Source organism: Girardinichthys multiradiatus, chromosome 15 (genome assembly GCF_021462225.1).
Source record: "Girardinichthys multiradiatus isolate DD_20200921_A chromosome 15, DD_fGirMul_XY1, whole genome shotgun sequence".
Classification (NCBI taxonomy): Eukaryota; Metazoa; Chordata; class Actinopteri; order Cyprinodontiformes; family Goodeidae; genus Girardinichthys; species Girardinichthys multiradiatus.
The window spans coordinates 37,237,040-37,246,183 of NC_061808.1; the positions used below are offsets into that span (position 1 = coordinate 37,237,040).

Below are 9,144 nucleotides of genomic sequence, written 5' to 3' on the forward strand. Positions count from 1 at the left end.
GTTTGTTTTGTTGTTAGCTGGGACTCTTTGCTTTAAGTAATGGTTGAGTTAGCTTACCCCTCCTTTTGAGAGATTATTTTGTGTTAAAATACTGGTTGTTGGATATTTTGTTTAAATTTATGGTTAGTGTGTATTTTGGGTTTTACCCCTTTTTATTTTCACACGGTTTGTACTTTGTTAAGTACCCTCCTTTTGTTTGTTTTGTTAAAAATAACGGAAACTGAACTAAAAATAAATAAATTACCCTTTCTTTCACAAAACCAATAACACCTGGTTGAATGTTTACTTCCCCCTCCCCCCTAGACCGAGTGGGGTTGTAACAGAGAATGACATAGGATAAAGTTGTGTTAACCAGATACTGATGAGGAGCAGCTGGCAGAAGGTAAGAAGGGAGACTAATTAGCACAGAAGAGATGAACGTAGAAACAATAGGGAGAATCTAACAGAGATCATTCAAAATGTACAATAAAAAGAGACAATAAAAACCCTAAAGACCTTAACAGAAGGTCCTTTTATTCTTATACCATTGCAAACAGTTGTTTTCAGAGGTCACTTAAAATAGAGTCCGCTTATGTGCAATTCAATCACAGTATAACCAGATGTTTAGTCAATGCCTCAGAGGTTTTTTGAACAACATTAGCGAATAAATAGCATCACGAAGAACAAAGAACACAGCAGCCAGGTCAGGGAGAAAGTTGTATGCAAATTAAAGCAGGGTTAGGTTCTAAAACAAGATTTCAACCTTTAAACATCTCAAAAGGGCCCTGTTCCATCAATCATCTGTAAATGGAAATGTCACATTGCACAACTCCAAACCTGCCAAAACATGGATGTCCACCTAAACTGACAGTTCAAATAAGCAGTGCATTGATCAGAAAAGCAACCAAATGGCCAATGGTAACTCCAGAGGAACTACAGAGATCCACAATAATTCCCATTTGCCACAAGCCATGTCGGGGACACACTAAACATAGAAAAGAAGATGCCCTGGTCAGATGAGACCAAAGCTAAACTTTATGGCCTTGGTGCAGAACGTCTTGTGGGCCGAAAAACCATCTCTGCACAACATCCTGTTGATGAAAACATGAATGAGGGTTGAGACTGGAGACAGAGGTTCACTTCTCAGCAGGACAATGACCCTAAACATACAATCAGAAGTACAATGTAATGTTTTAGATCAACACACCTTCGTGTATTAGAATGGCCCAGTTAAAGTCTAGGCTGAATTACAATCGAGAATCACTGACAATAGTTGAAAACTGATGTTCACAGTTATTCCCCATCTAATCTGACTGAATCTGAGTAATTTCGCAAAGAAGAAACAACATTTCAATCTTTGGATGTGTAAAACTAGTAAAAACATACTCCACAAGACGTACCACTGTAATTCCAATGCTTGTATTGATACGAATACACACCTCAGTTTTCAGATTTTTTATTTAAGAAAACAAATTTATCACATTTAAGCCCTAATAAAATACATAGATGTTTGTGATTGTAACGTACTGTGGTGACACACTGTACTCTTGGTTTATTTAAGCTGTATGTGTCACATTTGAGTGTTTGGAGGACTAAAGCGACAACAGGACATCAGCAGGAGCATTGTAGATGGAAATCTTTTAATGAAAAAGGATGAACTCACAGCCATGAAGGAAACACTATTAGGGAAGAACTAGGGAGACAGCAAATAGAGAACCCAACAACGAAGTGAGAGAAAATAGAAACCTAAATACCACTTAGGTAAAAAGAAAAATGCGGAAAACAGGTGGGCTCCTTTAATAAAATTAGGACTGAAACAATTAGTTGGATGAATTGATTGTTGAAATAATCAACCAATTTAGTAATCGAACAATCATTAACTGAAGTATACAGACCCTAAAACATTCCATTTGCTGAAAGAATAACCCACTCAGAGCAGTGATTAGGCCAGAATGGTACGAAAAATACATACATTTTGCTTTTAAGATGTAAATATGCTCTATCCAGAACTTCTCAAGTGGCCTAGCTTTAGCTTCACCTGGTTCAAATTCTGTAAAAATTCTCCCTTTAAGCACCTTTTGCTATCAGAATATTAATCAAATAATCAAAAAAATAGTCGACAGATTAATCGAAGCAAAGGAATTGTTAGTTGCAGCCCTTAATAAAATACAAACAGGTGCAGATCATGGCATTACCCCTCCCTTAAGGGTGGATACCAGATGTCCACATGAGTCCATGAAAAAACAAGAAAACAAAAAACAACCTAAACTGGGCGGGTGGAGGGGGCCTCAGAGGGAGGGCAAAAAAACAAAACAAAACTCAAAGTTCAGGCGGACAACCCACAGATCATCCTGCAGCGTTTTAGAGGCCAGCGGCACAGATGCAGGAATCTTGGAGGCAGCAGCAGCAGCTTGAGGTGAGAAGTGGGAACTGGTGCTTGAAGGCAGCTTGATCCAGGCAATAGTGGTCAAAGGCAGCTTGGTGCAGGCTCTGGTGGTCAAAGGCAACTTGACCCCAGTCGGTCCTTCAGAGACTGGAGAGAGGTGAAGAGGCTGTGGCGTGAAACGCTGCTAACCCTGGTGAAGAATGTAAAACCCCGAAAGGCCTGCTGCATCTCTTCCAGCAGTAGTGGAGAGGGCAGGATCTCTGCATCTTTGTTTAACTGTTCTGCCTCCGCCAGTTGCTGCTGAATCTACTGCAGAGCTTCTGCAGTCTTACTGTCTGCATGGTTCATTTTCTGGTTAGGTACTAGGGAGCCAGCAATGGAGAACCTAACAACAAAGAGACAGAAAACAGGAAATTAAATACAACAGAGGTGAAAATAATGATGTGGAAAACAGTTGGGTGCAATTAACAAAATACAAACAGGTGCGTGTCATGACAATAGTTTAGACTCCAGCAAATCATGCACGATCTCTACTTAGGCTCCTTTCACACTACAGGTCCTTCTCAAAATATTAGCATATTGTGATAAAGTAAATTATTTTCTATAATGTAATGATGAAAATTTAACATTCATATATTTTAGATTAATTGCACACTAACTGAAATATTTCAGGTCTTTTATTGTCTTAATACGGATGATTTTGGCATACAGCTCATGAAAACCCCAAATTCCTATCTCACAAAATTAGCATATCATTAAAAGGGTCTCTAAACGAGCTATGAACCTAATCATCTGAATCAACGAGTTAACTCTAAACACCTGCAAAACATTCCTGAGGCCTTTAAAACTCCCAGCCTGGTTCATCACTCAAAACCCCAATCATGGGTAAGACTGCCGACCTGACTGCTGTCCAGAAGGCCACTATTGACACCCTCAAGCAAGAGGGTAAGACACAGAAAGAAATTTCTGAACAAATAGGCTGTTCCCAGAGTGCTGTATCAAGGCACCTCAGTGGGAAGTCTGTGGGAAGGAAAAAGTGTGGCAGAAAACGCTGCACAACGAGAAGAGGTGACCGGACCCTGAGGAAGATTGTGGAGAAGGGCCAATTCCAGACCTTGGGGGACCTGCGGAAGCAGTGGACTGAGTCTGGAGTAGAAACATCCAGAGCCACCGTGCACAGGCGTGTGTAGGAAATGGGCTACAGGTGCCGCATTCCCCAGATCAAGCCACTTTTGAACCAGAAACAGCGGCAGAAGCGCCTGACCTGGGCTACAGAGAAGCAGCACTGGACTGTTGCTCAGTGGTCCAAAGTACTTTTTTCGGATGAAAGCAAATTCTGCACGTCATTCGGAAATCAAGGTGCCAGAGTCTGGAGGAAGACTGGGGAGAAGGAAATGCCAAAATGCCAGAAGTCCAGTGTCAAGTACCCACAGTCAGTGATGGTCTGGGGTGCCGTGTCAGCTGCTGGTGTTGGTCCACTGTGTTTTATCAAGGGCAGGGTCAATGCAGCTAGCTATCAGGAGATTTTGGAGCACTTCATGCTTCCATCTGCTGAAAAGCTTTATGGAGATGAAGATTTCATTTTTCAGCACGACCTGGCACCTGCTCACAGTGCCAAAACCACTGGTAAATGGTTTACTGACCATGGTATCACTGTGCTCAATTGGCCTGCCAACTCTCCTGACCTGAACCCCATAGAGAATCTGTGGGATATTGTGAGGAGAACGTTGAGAGACTCAAGACCCAACACTCTGGATGAGCTAAAGGCCGCTATCGAAGCATCCTGGGCCTCCATAAGACCCCAGCAGTGCCACAGGCTGATTGCCTCCATGCCACGCCGCATTGAAGCAGTCATTTCTGCCAAAGGATTCCCGACCAAGTATTGAGTGCATAACTGTACATGATTATTTGAAGGTTGACGTTTTTTGTAAAAAACACTTTTCTTTTATTGGTCGGATGAAATATGCTAATTTTGTGAGATAGGAATTTTGGGTTTTCATGAGCTGTATGCCAAAATCATCTGTATTAAGACAATAAAAGACCTGAAATATTTCAGTTAGTGTGCAATGAATCTAAAATATGTGAATGTTAAATTTTCATCATTACATTATGGAAAATAATGAACTTTATCACAATATGCTAATATTTTGAGAAGGACCTGTAGACTAAGCCCGCATCATGCCATTAAAAATCTCCCTGGACATGGACGGTCTCTGAAGAGACTAGACGAGATCTTCAGTAGTTCATCATAAATGTAAAATTACAATCAATTTAAATTTCAAAGTCTTCAACAGGAGGAGATATAACACTAAATGTATGTGATTATTTTGTATTGCCCTGCCACCTTGGTAATTGATCATTTAATACACCCATGTAATTAGTGTCAAAAGGGACACAAAATAATTTTTTTGTGACAAGAGCACAGTTGGTGTCAACTGAAGAAAACAAGCACTGTGGGTTGCACACTTTCGAGGGCTTCTCCAAACCATGAAAAATTAATGAATAGCTAGCAGAGATAACAGCGCCACATTTTTAATGTGCCTCGTCACCAGCAGGTATACTGCAAGAGTCTCCTGAGATATTGATTAGCTGGAAATGGAGTGACAGATGACACCCATGCGGGGTACAAAAAAAAAGAGAGTGAGTGTTGTTGTGGCTGTTGTCTTGCTAAACACACTCATCCATATGTCATTAAACAATGACAGCACCTCATAGTATTTAATGGAGTGCTTGGAAAAGTGATTGGGTTATTATTAGCTGGAGCATCGACAATCATCAGTCATTACTACTCCTATTGGTTTAAGAAACAATTGAGGCTAAAACTTTGTGATGCCAAATTACCAATTGTCAGATTATTAATGAAACTGTAAATATGACCTAAGTAGGCAAAGTTAAGATATACGTACAAAGGAAAATAAACACTGCACAACTGCTATGCTTTCTATTACAGTTCCTGTTAGTTGAATATATTGTAAAGTGTGAATTGAATATGGTGCCAAATGAGTTCTCACTAACAGTAATAACACATCTTCATACATTAAGGCAAATCAACTGATCCTTGAAGCACAGTCATGCAACTTTCATTTTAAAAAGCTGTGACTGATTATTATCTACGTATCTCAAAGTTTGAATGATTTTCGGATACAAACCTCAAAATATGAATTGAAATGTATTTTAGAGCCTCTATTACCATATGTCTTGGAGCTAAATGGAAAATTAACATTGAAACTAGTTGGCTAACAATGATTTTCAGTCATGGCCAAATTCAAGACTCCCTTTAGGCTTGTGAATGGCTTCAGATCCCCCATAGTGAGGAAAAACCTACTTATATAACAGATGTCTGTAGCTGGATGGATGGATGGACGGGCCGACTTAAAACACATGTTTAAGGATCTTGAGTGGCAACTTTTATGTATCAGTAAAGATATTTTTGCACTGCAGGTTTAACAAGACATTAAGCATTACGTAGGTATTTGATTAAGGCCTTGGCTTAAATAAACTAATAAGCATCAATCATTAACAACATAAGAACTGGGGCGGAGGGTGGGGGGTGGGGGGGTGGTGTTTCTTTATAGATAAGGGATTGTTTAGGCTAAAGCTTCAGGTGAGCATTTCTGCATCGATGATTCATGTGTAGTTTCCATATATTTTCATTAGGTCAAGATATGAGGCAGTTTCATATTCCTCACAGAGACAAAAAAACAGGACATTCCTGACTGATTTCTTAGTGCCAACACAATCAGACTCATATCTGGCTGGAATACAACCTAATATTAGATATCATTCATTTTGTTTTCATTTTGTACTGTTGGCTTAGATTTTTATTTTTTAACTACAGGCAAATGAACATATTCATAAAGCAAATTTATTGCCTATTTTTAAGCTTGCTGAGTAAAATTCATCACTGATATCAATGATAAGAACCACTCAAATAATAAATGTCAATAACTTTAGTTTAACATTTCTGCATGTTACCTTTGCACTTAATAAATAACATTTGTTGGACTGAATAACTGTGTTTCTTTTAAAAACATTTCATTGAAGTCTAGCTCGTGACATTAGCCTAATTGCTATAGTTCTTCTCTCCTCTAAAATACAGTAAAAATGTAAGAACAATATTTTACTCGGTCTCTTCTGTCAAAAAGTATGGTTTTGGAGCTGGACCAAGGCGCAGACAAACTCTAAGGAGCGGCATGGGCAAATTAAAGCTTTTTTAATAAAAAAAAACTTAAAAGTGTGACATGAGTAGATCTAGACATGGACCATGGACAAAGAGGCAGGCATAATAACTGGCATGGAAACAGTCAAGCAAACAAAGAAGAAAGGAGCTTAAATAGGAAGAGAAACAGGTGCAGGCAATGGAATGGAACGAGGTGGCGCAGGTGTGTAAAATGTAGTTGATTACATGGTGGCTATGGTTGAGGGTAGGAACTAATAAACATGAATGAAGCTAAATAGAGATACTGGGAGTAAACTAACAGAGAATACAAACAGAAACAACTAATAGTGCACCGAGGCTGTCAAGCATAATAAAGACGCAGCAAGCTTTACACCGGACATTACAGAAAAGGCATCTGACACATCTCAAGCCTGTTGAACAAAGTAGACTTTTGCCTTTTGTCTTTTTAGTGAAGCTACAGGAAGCTCTGCTCTACCTTGTTGTGTCCCAAACATCTGAAATCATGCTGAAGGAAAAAAAAACTGTTTGTCTGCAATGTCTTTTTAATTATGCCAGATAGTTTACTCTGTAAAATAAAAATAAAATAAATATTAGTAAAACAAAGTCAACTAAATATAAACTGAGCCAGTGTTTCTAATACTCACTATCAACAACTATATTCAAAACAAAATAATTGTATATATTCCCTATTTGGATGCTACCTTGACCTTTTAAGAAACATCACCTAGCTTTGGCTTTTTTATTGACATGTACCAATCTAGATCAGTGTAAAAACAAATAAACAAACAATACATCTTCTTGTGGCACTACATTTTGTACTTTCAGTAATCATAGGTATGTTGCTATAGTGAGTATTTGGGTCATAAAAACCAAATGTCTAATTGTCTTTAAGATTTATTTAAAAAAACACTTTCCTCTACACCAAAAATCAACTGTATCAATATACTGTATACCAACCTAGACCCATTTTATGTCGTACCTTCCTGCTTTTTATTTGAAAGTATTTCTTAAGCTCTTTGAAATTATATTGTTTAAATAATACACTTTTTTAATTTTTACTAACATACCTAGAAGTCATCATCCTTATGAAATTGTCTGTCTTATTAATGCTGAGAGATTTTGTCCACTTAATATTATTTATAAAGGATAATAAAAGTGCTAAGAAAATGCCTTGTAGCATATGTTTTATTTTACATGTTACATTTTTCACATATTTGGATGGGTCAAATGATCGGTAAATAATACAGCTATATTTGGCATTACTGACTTAGAAATGTGAAACTATTGGTAAAAGTACATCTAAGTGAACTAGAATGTTAATTTATCTTTTTTAATATTCTGTACATGGCTGATACATATTTAAATTAATGAAATAATATATGTTCTACGTAGTGAATTGAGTTACTGAAATCGATTACCTTTTTTAATAATAATATTGTAATTTATTGAGATTCACCTCTATAAAACATAATTCCAGGACATGAATATTTACAAGATGTCATGGAATATTTTAATGATGTTTATATTTATCAAATCGTTATCAAATAAAACTTTAACTTTTCAATAACTTTTAAAATGTCTCAGTTTTGTAAACAATTTGCTACAATGGCATAAAAAGTGTTTGGCTGCTGAAAGATTTTTTCTGTTTTTGCTTTTTTGTCTCACTTCAGTGTTTTAGATGATCAAATGCATTTTAATAGTAAAACCCTAAGTGCAAAACTGCTTTTAGTCATCAGTGACTAAAAGCAGTTTTGCACTAAGGTCTAAGTCACCCAGCACACTCATTAATAAGCTCATGATACACGGATTGGTTGGGATTAAGTGGCTTATTACTTTTTCACATAGTCAGGCTGGTTTGAAAAGCATTTATACCTAAGTACATTCTGATCTTTTAAAACATGTTTTTTGTTTGTACAGATGTTAACTCTGTCTGAAATTAATTTTAACTGACACATTTAAATGTGACCAAAAAAGCACAAAAGAAATACGTAAAAGGCAAAATAATTGTTCATGAAAGTGTAATTGCTTTTTGAACTTTGTATGAATTTAAAATGTTTTTTTACTTGTTTTTATTTGCTCAGAACAATACATGCCAACTATATCAGAATGAGGAGAAATACTACAATTAATATAGGTGCATTATAAGTTTCATTGCTAGAAAAAACAAGCCTACTTGAAGACAAATTGTAAAAACATCCGTTATGTGTTAGAAACTAGGGTGCTATTTTTCTGCATTGCATCAAGACACAGACACAGTTAATCAATTTTGAGTAGGAAAAGGCTGACAGCATAATTAACCACTCCTTTAGCTCCACAAATAAACAGTCATTACTCATATCAGCAGCTGGATATACAAGTGGTGGCCAAACCAATCCAAAGAAAAAACAACAGAAGTACAAAGAACTACATCTCAAAATGTTGTGTTGAAACTGAGCTTGGCTGCTCAGGAATCCATCAGGTCCAGCTGGTTCCTGTGGAAAAACACCCTGCTTGCTTTTACTCCAACACAATTGTGTAAGTGTCTCACACTCCGCCAAGTTACACAAAAGCAAACATTAAGTATGCAGACTGAATCTGGGAAGCCTGCACTGAATTTGTC

The 9,144-nt window shown here is 37.4% G+C and overlaps 1 long non-coding RNA gene across 1 annotated transcript; it reads right to left on the reverse strand.

Moving 5' to 3' along the window:
- Nucleotides 1–1,419: 1,419 nt before the first annotated feature.
- On the reverse strand, nucleotides 1,420–6,621 carry LOC124882546. Its single transcript, XR_007041933.1, has 2 exons — nucleotides 6,490–6,621; nucleotides 1,420–2,750 (listed from the first exon to the last, which is right to left on the reverse strand). It is a non-coding gene; the product is annotated as an uncharacterized LOC124882546 (long non-coding RNA).
- Between the last annotated feature and the right edge of the window lie 2,523 nt (nucleotides 6,622–9,144).